This window comes from Mustela lutreola, chromosome 12 (assembly GCF_030435805.1).
Source record: "Mustela lutreola isolate mMusLut2 chromosome 12, mMusLut2.pri, whole genome shotgun sequence".
NCBI classification, from domain to species: Eukaryota; Metazoa; Chordata; class Mammalia; order Carnivora; family Mustelidae; genus Mustela; species Mustela lutreola.
The window spans coordinates 88658345-88671473 of record NC_081301.1 but is presented as its reverse complement, the minus strand read 5'-3'; the positions used below and the strand labels follow the sequence as shown (position 1 = coordinate 88671473).

General features: G+C 46.1%; 2 long non-coding RNA genes across 2 annotated transcripts in view; one reads left to right on the top strand and one right to left on the bottom strand.

Moving 5' to 3' along the window:
• Positions 1 to 564: 564 nt before the first annotated feature.
• Positions 565 to 13129, bottom strand: part of LOC131813219 (uncharacterized) — a 37349-nt gene continuing 24784 nt past the window's right edge. Inside the window, exons 3-4 of the long non-coding RNA XR_009346673.1 lie at positions 7705 to 7880; positions 565 to 785 (exon numbers count right to left, since the gene is read on the bottom strand). This is a non-coding gene — a long non-coding RNA (uncharacterized LOC131813219). The remainder of the gene's footprint in view (positions 786 to 7704; positions 7881 to 13129) is intronic.
• On the top strand, positions 780 to 7528 carry LOC131813216 (uncharacterized). The gene is made up of 3 exons (XR_009346670.1): positions 780 to 2110; positions 5120 to 5250; positions 6813 to 7528. It is a non-coding gene; the product is annotated as an uncharacterized LOC131813216 (long non-coding RNA).

The window sequence follows — 13129 nt, the reverse complement described above, 5'->3', positions numbered from 1 at the left end:
CCCATCCCCATCGACAAGTTGGTTAAAAACGAGTTTGATCTTTGCTGATGTGATTAATAAAAATGATATTTTAGGGTGCTTTTAATTTTCCACCTCTCACTATAGGTGAGGTTGGGTATCTTTTCACATGATTGAGAGCTTTTGATTATATATATATTATATATATTTATATATAAATATATATTCTTATATATATTATTATATATTATAATATATTTATATTATATATATATACATATATATATATATATATATATATATTATCCATAGTTATTACCCCTTTTCTTTCAGACCATCAGATTTTTTTCCCACAGGGTCTTTGTATATTAGGACATCAGCCTTCTCTCTGCATGGATCACAAATATCTTCCCCAATGTGTCACTTGCTTTTTCACTTTACTTATTGTGTTTGTGCTGTGCGGGAGTTTTTAATGTTATTATTGTTGTATTTTTCAGTTTTCTGTACTTCCAAATGTTATTTCAGAAAGGTCTTCCATATTCTTATTATGAAATAACTGTCTCATGGCTTCCTCTCATGCCTTCATGATCTTATTGACCTATTAAAAATTTTTTATGAGCTGATAATGCCTTTTTTTTTTCTTACCTCATTGTACTTACCAAAACCTCTAGCAAAATGTTGGTGAAAGTAGGGACAGTGGACATCCTTGCCTTGATCTTGGTTTTACACAGGAGCAAATAGGTAAATGATGAGCTGACTCTGCATTGCCGAATTACTCTCCACGAAGTTGATGCCAATTTGAACTGCTCTGCCTGGCTTGGAGTTGCCTAGGAAACCGTAACCATTAAGTATGATGTTAGCTGTAGGTTGTCGATGTCCTTTATCACATTTAGAAAGTCCCCTTCTATTCCTAGTTTGCTGAGAGTTTTTATCATAAATTTTGACAAGTGCTTTTTCTGTATCTATGGGGATGATCATATGCTGGTTTGTTGGGTTTTTTTTCTTTTCTTTTTTTTTTTCTGGCCTTTATCCTGTTAATGTAGTGAATTATATTACTTTATTTTTGACCCTGAAGTCATTTGTGGAGTAAACCCTGCATTTCTGGAGTAAACCCCACTTGGTCATGACTTATCCTTTTATATATTGCTTGATTATATATGGCTAATACTCGGTAATGGGATTTTATATTATGTTCATGAGGGATATTGGTCTATAACTGCCTTTCTTATAGCATCCTTGCTATGTATTGATTTAAATTCCTGTTCATTTTTCAGTCCATTTCTGGATTTTATATTCTATTCTCTTCCATGAATCATTGCCTTTCTTATCTTACTATTGTTAACGGGTGGATTGTTGGGTATTTAGGAATTGGGTTATTTCCCATGTCCTGTTATTACAGACAACGCTGCAATGAACAGTATTTCGGCTAGATCTTTTCCGACTCCTTGATTATACCCTTAGTATAAATCCTTAGAAGTTGAGTAACTGGGCCAATGCAGAGATGGAAGCAGAGTAGTGTACAAGTGCTTTCTTCCTCCGTGCCTTCCAGGGGCCCCTTCCATCCCACTCATGCGTCCCGTTGATGGAACCTAAGCGGAAGCAAAATGGCATAGAAATGTGGAAAAGTCCTTGGCAGGATCCAGCTCCCACTGAGACAGAGCAGCAGGGCTGGGATCGAGGACATTGGATCTGCGCAGCTGTAAGGAGCCCTGTCCTTAGAGAAGCCCTTTGCTGTCAGTGTCTTGAAATTCATAATCCTTTCTGAGCAAGGGGTCTTGCGTTTTCACATTGCTCTGGCCCTGCAGATGATGTGGTCGGTCCTGCCGAGCCGAGCACGGAGGGACCAGAACGGAGCTGAGCGGAAAATGCCAGGGCTGCTCTGTTACCAAATGGTTCCTCACAAAGTTTATGCCAATTTGAATTACTTCCCAATGTAGGGAGTTGCCTGGGAAACCACAAATTCGTTATGGTGCTGATAGGGAAGTGCTTAAGGGTCCCCCTCGACAGTCTCCAGCAGTAGCAAAAGCAAGAGCAGAGAAGTCAACGAATTGGTTCCTTGCTCTTCCAACTCAGGGAGTCTGACTAGAAACCCTCCCTGTGCTCCAATGTGTCACCCACCCTTCACCCTTAAAGAAGAAAACAGATCTGACTGGTGAGTATTACTGGTTGTCACAAAATTCATATGGTTTGTTTGTTTGTTTGTTTTTTGGTCTATCTGGTCTACCATTAAATTTATCTTTTACTGTTCTTTCTATAACTTACTGGTGCAGAGGAAACAGTGGGTCTCTCAGCAGTACTTGGGGGTTGGGCTTTTCTAGACCTGCTTCTGGAAGCAGACACCAGGCCTCACATTGGCTCTGAAGAACCCACCAACAGGAAAGGAATGGGAAAGATGTTCAGAGAAGGTTCTGGAGATTTGGGGAGGGTGGTTACAAGGGTCAGAGTGTGGCCCTGCCACTGTGGAGGGGTGGGTGGGGTGACCTAGAGAGGAAGCAGAGGCACCTCCTAGGGAACCCAGATGGGTTCCAACCCTTTAGAGACCAAGACGAGCCCACTGTGGGATAAGGCACTTTCAAATATACCTCCCCTATGCCTACCACCATTGTCAAAAATGTCCTTCTTAAAGATCTATTTCCTGAGTTAAAGCCCATAGGTAACTTTCTGTAGCTACTCATGAAGGAAGCAATTCATTCATTCATTCATTCATTCATTCAATCATTCATTCTTCAATAGATTGGGCTTCCACAATATGCCAGCACTGGACTTGGTAGTAGGGGTATAATGGTGACTAGAACACCCATGACCCCTGCCTTCCCAGTTCTACGGTCTAAAAGGGGAGGAAACTAATCAGTTGCAGTACAGTGTGATTAGCATTGGGTCAGAGGAATCAAAGGAGGCCGTAAAAGAAACATAACAGGGGCCCCCCACCTTGTCAGAGCATCAAGGAGGGACTGAGAACAAAGCTGAGGGGGGGCAGTTAGGTAAGGAAGGAGGGGAGTGGGGGGGAGGGGTGTTGTAGGAAGGGGAAGAGCACATACAAAGTCCAGAGGTGAGAAATTAAGCTTCTATGAGAAACTGAAAGAAGTTCGGTGTGGGGACGCCCCAGGAGGGAGAGCTGATGCTCGGAAAGGGGGCTCAAGTCACATCTTCATGGGCTTTGAGTTCCGTAGGGCCTTGATCCTAAGGACAAGGGCAAGCCCTTCAGGTCTTTAGCCTGGAAGGAGACAGAGATTTGTGCTTTTGGAATGCTATTCTGTCTACGTTCTGAGGAAGGAATAGAGTGGAGCCAAGCTTAGAGGAAAGGGAGACGAGCCCAGGGAAGAAAGGATGTGGCTTGGAATAGGGTTGGGGCAAAGGGATGGAGAGAGGTTGGCAGTTTCTGAGAAGCTGAGGAGGAAACATTGTCAGGGCTTGGGAATCAGATCAGGTGGAGCAGGGCCAGGCAAGGCAAGCATGACTCTTTAATCTAGGGAATGGACAATTGGGGACACAAGCTTGTGGTTAGGACAAAGTTGGCCCTTGGGCGAGTTGAGTTTGAGGTGTCCGTGGAGCTGTCCAGCAGACGGGGGCGGTGGGGGGGCTCCTCACCTTGAATTACTTTGTTACAGATTAACAACCAAACTTGCACATTAGGAAGGGGAGAAGATGCAAGTACCTTTGCTTTGCTCAAGGAGGAAGGACGGTCTCCCACCTTGAAATCATACGTCCAATGAGAGATCCCCCTCTCCTGGTTGCATTAAACTCCCTGCACTTTCTCTAGAGCATTCCTCTCACTATTACTGCTAAGTTGTCCATTTACCCATCAGTGTTCCTTACTGGATTATGAGCTGGAGGCAGGCTCGGGGCCCAAGTCATCTTTGGTTTTCTAGCATCTCCTAGGGTACCTTGAACACAGTATACTCATCTCCCACTAAGTGACTTTAAAATAGGCTAAACATTCTGCTGCTAAGTGAAAAGCTGTTACATGGGGGGGGGGACCCCAAACAAACCTCTGTTGATTTTAGTGGGAAAAACTGTGTTGTATCCCATCTCAAGATACCAAACAATTTTCAGATAGAACAATATAGCAATTGAACAATGGCAACAAATTAAGTTAAAGACTAAGCACAATTTGGGGCATCTGGCTGGTTCAGTCGGCAGAGCACGTGACTCTTGATATTGGAATCCTGAGTTTGAGCTCTACGTTGGGTGCAGAGATTACTTAATTAAAAAAAAAAAAAAAGAATAAGCACAATTTGAAAGTTCAATCAATACAGTTTCTACAGAAAAGGTAATGTATTAAAACTTTCTTATAGTTATTCTTTGTTTTTTGTTTTTGTTTTTTTATCCTTTTGGTGACTTCTGCATTCTCACTGGGTTAAAAATAAAACTATGGCCCAGAAAGATATTTCCAGAGTTAAAATAAAAGTTAAACAAGCACATGCTTGGAAATACATGGAAATAGTGTGGGCACACTAAAGGTCACAGAGTCATGGATGCTGCAATTCCTCAGTCCTCTCCTGAGGCATGTGTACAGACACCAAGATGTTTCAGGTTCATATCAACATGACTTGCAATTCAGATTTGTTCCAAGCAATAAACTGTGTGTCAAGAAAATTGGTGAGTGGTCTTTGTTTGAAACCCCGATGAAGAAATAGTACTTGTTCATTGTTTAGTGAGTTTTTGAGTAAAAGAGTTATTATACATATGTATATAAGAGAAAGAAGTGGTATGACTTCCAAGAGGTGTTATAGTGAAAAACTGCTAATGCATAAAAGAAAGAGGAAGGAAGGATCAATGAGTGGATAGACACTTGGTAAGGCCCTCTTGGAAGGTCAGAAGGAGCCCTTGTTATCTGAGAGAAGTCTGAGAACACTGGGGAGCCCGCAGTGATGGCAGAACTGATGAGCAACCCAAGAAGAAGCCAGTGCAAAAACCAATATTCTGGAAGAATGCTAGCTACCCGTTAGCGAGCGTTTGGTATTAGCTATGTGTAATGACAGAAGATCTCTCCTGGAGCCTTGGGCTCTGCCAAGAACACCTTGCTTTGCACGCCAGCCCAGAAGCCTTCATTTGGTCTGGGTGGCCAACTTGAGTGTGGAATCCCTTCAAGTTTCCAGTCCACTCTGAGGAAAGATCCTCATTTGTGTTGACCACTGGGAATTCTCTCTTCTTCCTCAAGGTGACACGATGGCCTCTACTCCCTTGGGACTTGGACACCAGCCATGTTGCCATGTTGATTCTAGTCTGTCAAGTGGGCCAAGACGGCTGCAGCTTCCTTGATCTAGGGCTGTGTTGGACGGTTAGCATAGGGTAGGTATGACTTTGCTCCTCCCTGCGCCCCGCAAAACCATCCGCCTTCACCTCTACTCCTACTGCCTCAACTTAAACCAATCTGGAATACAGAACAGTTTCCTGCATTTACCATCTACCTGGCATATGCGTTCCTTGAAATGTCAGGGTCTTATGCTCCCTCTCTTCTCCATCCTTCTCAGTTTTTGCATTTGCTTCTCTGGTTTCCATATTTCACAGTGTGCCCATTTTGCTCTCTCTGGCCTGTCCCAGTGCTCTATTGGCTCTGATCTCTCTTTCTTTCCCCTGTATTTCTGCATACTTGTTCTCTCGGTGGCTTCCCACTAACGTATGTGAAGATCAGTGAGAGCTTTCTGTCCCACAGACCAATGGAAAAGCCATAAGGAGCTCTGAGCATGAACATTATGTGCACGGAAGCAGATCATAATAAATTACCAAAAAAATTTCAGTATTATCAGATCTTAAATCTCAGGAGATGGTGGCCATTGAAATCCCATACAACCATTTTAAATTTTACTCCAGTCTTTCTTAAGCTCTCAGTTCTAAGGCATTCTACTGAATGAGTCGATGTTTCTAGCAGCTCGTAGATTAGCAGGAGTTGGGGCAAAGGTGGTATAGGAAGCGAGCCCAAGTGTTCCCCAAGGGGTCTGCAATGATTATAGGAACCTTCCGTTGGATCCCCAAACAACTGTCTTCAGTGAGCTCTCAGTTTCCAGCTTCTTGAGTCTGGTGTTTATTGTTGAAAAGGTGTATGGCTTCTCCCCTGGAGGCCCCTTCTCTGTTGCAAGGTCTGTTAACACGGTTTTAGATTTGACTGGAGACTAAGAGAAATCAGCTGACCAGAGAAAGTTGCATCTTGGCATTAGGCTGATTTCAATAAATTATAAATGGAACTAGCCACACTGAGTGAGGCCACCCATTCAGCCCAAGTTATATGAACAGGGGTTTAAGATGTCAGCGCTCTCATAGTTCACATTACCGTGTGGATCTCGGTGGAAATTTTACTCAGCACAACCACTTCAGGGGGAATATCATGTCTGAGTTGTTTGGAAAAGGCAATGTGGCTTCTCTTAACACTTTTATACTTTCAGTGCTTTCTAAGCAGCTTTGTCACCTGAAATGGAGGCAAACATTATTGCTCTCATGTCATGGGTGAAAAGAGGGTGCACGGCACGAATCGACTTTCACCTTGCAGGGCAACGGCTGAGTCATTCAGGGTCACAGGTCTGCTTTCTGCTGCTTATTCTATAGGACAGCCTCACCTCGGGGTCAGCGAGTTCAAAGCCCTGGGCTCCCCTACGGTGGGAGGCAGGCTGTTGGTGACCTTGAGTGACTTTCACAGTCTCTCTGGCTGCCTGTTTTCTTGCTGGAAGTCTAGATAACACACCCATACATCTGATTGTATATTTTTTTTATTTTTTTTATTTTTTAAATTAGGAATGATGGATTGCCAGTGAATCAGAGGTGAGGGAGTTCTTATTATACATAAGTGCAGAATCTCCAGGTTAGAAAGGACCTAGAAAGGACGGCTGGCTTAATGGTCCTGAAATTTTGCCTTACAGGGGAACTCGTGAAGGACTCCAAGACTACAGCTTTCTGAGGCCCAGCCTCCTGAAATGGAAAATACCAACAATGGAAAACACCAGGATTCTGTATTTAACAAAATCACCGCAGGTTGCCTGGTGCTGGTTTAGAAACCATGGCTTAGGTGGAACCCCTCCAAGAGCACGGAGCAGGAGGCACGCTCCGCAGCTGCTGAGGAGACAGATGTGCACTGTAAATAAATGGGCCACGGAGGAGAAAAGCGCCCCCCTTCAGAGCTGTTGAGCTGGGGAGAGGTGCTGGGAAAGCCTGGAGTCTGTTTTTGCCAGTAAGTCCTTGAGTTTAGGTATGGAAGCTGGAAAAAGCCCCGACTGGAGCAGGGGCTCAGCAGAGTCAGCTGTGTGACCTTGGGCAAGCCATGCCCCATCTCCTGGCCTCAGTTTCCCATCTGTAAAATGGGAGTGCAGGCTGGTTGATCTCTAAGGTGTTTCTACGACACCTGGGCACTTACCTACCATCCTTTTTGATGGGGACGTGCTGCAATTCTAAGTGTGCTCCTTTATCTTAATGTTTTCATAGAATGCTTTACAGACCCAGTGCTTGTCGCATGGAACCTGTTCTAGTCACATCATTCCCCCTCCCGCCCTCAAGCTGTGTGACTACCCACAGCACTCAGAGCATTCTGAGAAGATTCTTGGGCTGGAAAAGCAACTTCCAAGAAGGTGAGATCTAGGGAAGAGAGAAGTCTAGATGGCAGAGGCTTGCGGAAGGAGAGGTGGTTTGGTTTGTCTCCTACGGGACATCTCTGTTCCAGGTGAGGGTAATTCTACCTGCTGCCTGCTACTGCGGAAGGTGACCAGAGAAGACTCCTTCGCTGGCAAAGACAGAAGGTTTTCCAGTGACCGTGCTCACCTGGCCCTGGGTCATGGCTGCTGTTGGCAGGGGAGGCAGGTAACGGCCATCACAGCTGGCACCGGCGTGGGCTGCTCAGGCCCCAGGCAGGCCCGGGACAGGAGGCCCAGCAAGGCAAGGGTGCAGGAGAAGCAGCAGCATCTCATGGGCTGGAAGTGATCAAGTGTTCACCACGACTGGAATGGAACCAAAAGAAAACAGTTTCAGTAAAAGAGCCAATGCTGAGGAACCAAGAAAAGGTTTTACTGGGCTGTTGTTGTTAGGGTCAATTCAATTCAGTGGAGGGATGGTTACTGAGTACCTCCTACGAGTCAGAAACTGAGCCCAGCTTTAGGAATTCAAAGATAAACAGGGCACGGTCCATTCTTTAGGTGTTCATAATCTGGTAAAGACGTTCTCCGGAGGATGGCATATCCCGTGTCTTTCCAGCGGGGACAGCACAGCGTGGGGCCGGGGGAGCTTTACAGGGTCTCGGGCAGCAGGAGAGGAAGGTAGAGAAGGTGACGTGAGTAGGACTTTGCTAGGAGAAGAAGGGAGTGGACAGGCCTTCCCAGCAGAAGAGACACAATTAGCAAAGATAAGGAGGTGTGTAGAAATGTGGTGTCTTTGGGAACCGAGAGGAGGTTGGGGGCATGAAGGGTAATAGGTACACAGCGGGGAGAGGGGGTCAGAGGGGTACAGTTTCAGATTTCAGACCTCGCTGGGGAGCGAGCTGGGCTTAGAGTGTGTGTGTGGGTGTGTGTGTGTGTGTGTGTGTGTAAGAGCTTTAGCACATGGAGTCTCTTGTTAAATACTCACATTTGTGTTTGAGAAATACTATCCTAGAGAAAACACAGAGGACGAGTGGGCAGAGGGCAGGAACGGAGCTGGGATCATATTAGGAAGTTAGCGGGGAGAAGGGTGGTGGTCGAAAGGCCAGGTCACCCGTGTCCGGATGTGGCCAGTTGTGAAAGGGAGGTGCGAAAAATCATTCTTGGTTTTCTGGCTGGATCAAGGGACTCCAGAGCTGCCGCCCCCAACCCCGCCAGCCCCCGACCCCTCACCCTTCACCCCCTCCCGCCCCTTCCTCTAAGTCTGTATCCGTTGGGCCGGGGGCACCTGCTCTCTGCTTCCCCAACACGCATGCCAGATGACTTGGAAACAGGGGGCTGAGGGGCTCACTTGAAGGAACAGAGAGTTCGGAGAGGCGCCCATCAGAGGAAAGTACTTAAAAATAAACTTGGGCAAAACTCTTTTCAGAACTGTGTATTATTTAGGACTATTCATCTGGAAAACAAGTAAGTGCATATATATAAAGGGGACCGTTACCCACGTACTGAAATGTACGCCGAAACTCTGCGACAGATCCCAGAGCACACCTTGCTGCGACCATCCTGCCGGGCTAGAAATGTGGGCAACGCTGCCAGCACCCCGGAAGGAAGCCCCTTCCCGTTCAGACCCCCCTTCCCTCCACTCCCCCCCCCGCCCCCAGGAGAACCACATCCTCACGAAAGAACCTGAAAAGAAACCGCGCATTTGGAAATTGCGTCAATTAAAAAAAAAAAAGTAACAAAAGTCCATCTTCCTCATTTTCCTTTTTCTCATTTTAGCTTAGTTTCTCCTCATCGTAGTCTGACTGACTTTGGCGGGGGTGGGGGTGGGGGGTGTCCTGAAATGGTCATTTGGTTCAGTCCCTCCGGTAGTCACAGAACCGCGGTCCGGGCTGTCCTCCTGTCCCTTCGTCATCTCTGTGACTTTCTGTGGCTTCTGCAGCTGTGACTACAGAAAGGCCGTGCCTCCTGCCAGCGGCATTTGCTTGTGGCCACAGCGGTGAGTGCAGCCCGGACCATGTACAGGGACAGAGCGAGGAGAAGAAAGGGTGAACGTGGTGCCCGGACTCCTCACATTTCCTTATTTTAGTATCTCGGTGTCTTTACGGGCGTGAGGAGCTACGTACCCATCGCACTTTCTAGAGAGGCTCCTTCTTCAACCGGCCCTTAGGCTTGCAGGCTTCCGCCCGTTCTGGAAGCTACGCGTCCATTCATGACAGCGGGGAGTTGTGTGTGGAAAGAGGGTCTACCTAGAAGAAAGGGTGGATGGCCCAGATGTCTGATCCCCTGGGGCGAGCCACCTCAAAAGAGGCCAACGGGGCCAGGCATGGGGGGCATTTGGAAAGACCCACCAATTGCCGAGGAGCCCTCAGCCTCCTTCCCCGCTTTGTCATCCAGAAGGCCGAGTGGGCCCGCCTCTCCAAGTTCACCTCAAGGTTTACGAGGGTCAGCGTGTTTGTGCTGGCCTTGACATTTTCACAGATCGCTCGTGGTTGTTTTTATTAGTTTTATTCCAGCTGCTGTGCCAAGGCCCTTGGAGCAGCCTGGCCTTCTAGGCCGGCTTGGGCTTGGGCGTGGAGTCCCTGCTTAATTGACTCAAGTCGGGAAGAGGTACCATGTGCTTTGAACTCTTGCCTATTCCAATGCCGGACAAAATCCCAGGCAGGCACCATAGGAAAACCAGTAATGAGGTTCACACCTCCAAGCTGACATCGCCCCCAGACTCGGACTCTGTCTGGTCAGGTGTTAAGTGCCAAGGTGAAGTGCAAGTCCAAGGGGGGGCAGGTCTGAGGCATAAACAGAGCCCCAGAATGTGCTTCCTCCTGGGTCCTAAGTGACGCCAGCCTTGGGCGATCTCACAACAATCCTGTCACAACCCCGCAGCTAATAGCATCACGATGACCTAAATAAATTCACAGATATCAGTGACTGCCTGTGTTTTCACTTCACACCGACTCTCCCCAGATGTGCCTCGGCTGGGGAAGTACTTGGGAAAAGGCCTCAGGGAGAATTTTCCTGCGAAGCTATTAGTTTTATCCCACTTCCTAGAGAGAAAATAAGAAAAAAACAAAAACAAAAACTGAAGGAGGGTTAGGAAGAAGGGCCCCAGTCGCCATGATGTAGTGGATGTGTCCTGCTGTTGAGATGCTTTCTTGTTTCATATTTATTATTTAAAAGAGATACCAAGGGCAGTGTCAATGGAACAAAATATTTATTGACTTTCATGAACCGTCCCCCAATAGAGACTTTTTAAAAAACTTTTATCAATTCTAGTGTGAAATTGACTTCTATCTCCTCCAGTATAGTGTGTAATCAGAGTGTCTTTCTTTGATAAATTTTGATACTTGAAAATGGACCCAAGATCAAGCGTACCTCAAAAAGTGATATCTCAAAGAGGGGCTCCCTTCGGCTGCCATTTGTTTATCTGGAGTGTTGAGTCACCACTGGGAATCAGAAAGCAGTGGCCTGTTTACTAGAGCTTGGAAAGACGGTCTGCACATGTACCACTAGTGCAGGGTGTGGTGGATGGGGTGTGGTGGGAGAGAGAGGGAGAGGCCCTAAATTAAAACAGATTTAAGAGTTCTATCAACCAAAGGCAATGGAAGACCTTGCTTGGGTCCTGCCTTGGACAAACCCACTGACTCTAAAATAAACAAACAGGGAAACAGAACCTGCGACAATTGGGGGAAATAAGACACTGACTGGATATTTGATGACATTAAGAAATTATTTTTTCTTAAATGGCATTGCAGTTATGCTTTTTTTTTTTTTTTTTTTTTTTTCTCAAGTTCTCAGGACACCTGGGTGGCTCAATCGGTTAAGTGGCTGCCTTCAGCTCAGGTCATGATCCTGGGGTCCTGGGATCAAGCCCCACATCAGGCTCCCTGCTCAGTGGGGAGCCTGTTTCTCCCTCTCCCTCTTCCTGCTGGTCTCTGCAAGTCCTGCCTGCTTGTGCACTCTCTCTGAAAAATAAATAAAATCTTAAAAAAAAAAAAGTTCTCATCTTCTTCTTATATTTTAGAAATAGGTACTGAAGTATTTACAAGATGAAATGATATAATGTCTGAAATTTGTTTCAAAATAACCCAAAGGGTCAGGATGGGGGTTAAGTGTGTGGCAAGGGAGGGGAGGCAAGAGATGAAATAAAATTGGCCTTGAACTGGTAACTGTTGACGATGAGAGATGCTTACAGGAGTTCTGATTTATTGTATTATTGTCTCTGCTTCTCCATGATGAACATTTCTGTGATGAAAAGTTATAAATGAAAGACCTCCTTGACTCTTGTCTCTGTTTGTTTTTTCTTTGTAGGGGAAGGAAAAGGTAGTAAGGATCCCCTCTCCAATGGGGCATACAATTGTTACCCTGGTTCAATTTATAATCAAAGAAATCTCAATGGGCTCTTTCTAATCTTAGGAATCTTTGATTATATGATTCTGTAAAATTGTGATGAAGTGACACTGGCTTGGGGAGAGGCAGGAAAGCAACGGACTCCATCCACTGGGAAGTGGTTGGTTTTTTTTTACTTATACAAAGTCAGGGATCCGGTCTGATTGGTTATAAGGGGTGGGGTGATGCAGGACAAGACAATGCTAGGCTTCAGGCACTCTTATAAATGCAGGTGGGGAGAGTACTTATGGTTTGTGTGATACAGCTCATTTAAATTTAAACTAGATTTTATTTTTTTAAAGATTTTATCTATTTTTTGAGAGAAAGAGAGAGAGCTCGAGTGAGGGTAGGAGCAGAGACAGAGGGAGGAACTGACTCTCCTGTTGAGCTTGGAGCCCCACTCTGGGCTGGACCCCTGAACCCAGAGATCATGACCCGAGCCGAACTGACGGAGCAACCCACACACAACCACCCCTCTCCCCCCCCTTTTTAAGATTCGATAAAGCACATTTTAAAGAAACTCTGTCCTAGACTCAGAAATAACTTATACCTTAGCGTGGATTTCCAGCACTATCACCGCTGTATTTGTTATCTGTGCCTTGTAACAAATACGCCTACGTTCAGTGGCTGAAAACCACTAACATTTATTATCTTATGGTTTCTCTGGAAGGTGGTTCTGGCTCTCAGTCTCCCTGGAGGCTGCGGGCCGGCATTGGGTGCGGCTATCAAATTCACATCTGTGGGTCTCTCCACAAGGCTGCCTCCTGACCCGGTGGCCAGCTTCTCCTAGAGCAAGTGAACCATGAGAGCAGGAGAGAGAGCCTCACATGGAAGCCACAGTCTTTTGGTAACATAATCATGGAAGTGGTAGCTCATTGCTTCTGCTGCATTCTGTTCTTGATGAGTGAGTCACTAAACCCAGTGACAGTGACCGGCTCCTCCTCATTTGCCCCGGAGCTTTCCTACATTAGCACTGAAAGACCCACATCTTGGGCATCCCCTTGGTGCTGGGCAAACCAGGAGGACTTGTCGCCCTGAATCCAGCCGACACTAAAGCGCAGGGACTTCCATAAGGGCATGAAGACCAAGGGGTGGGGATTACAGAGGGTCACCTTGGAGGCTGGGTACCATAGCAACCTTTCTAAGATTTACTTCTCTTCTTACCGAAGAGTCAAGCCCATGAGCCTCTGGTGATTTATAAAATAAATGTTGCAGTTTGTAAATGATAT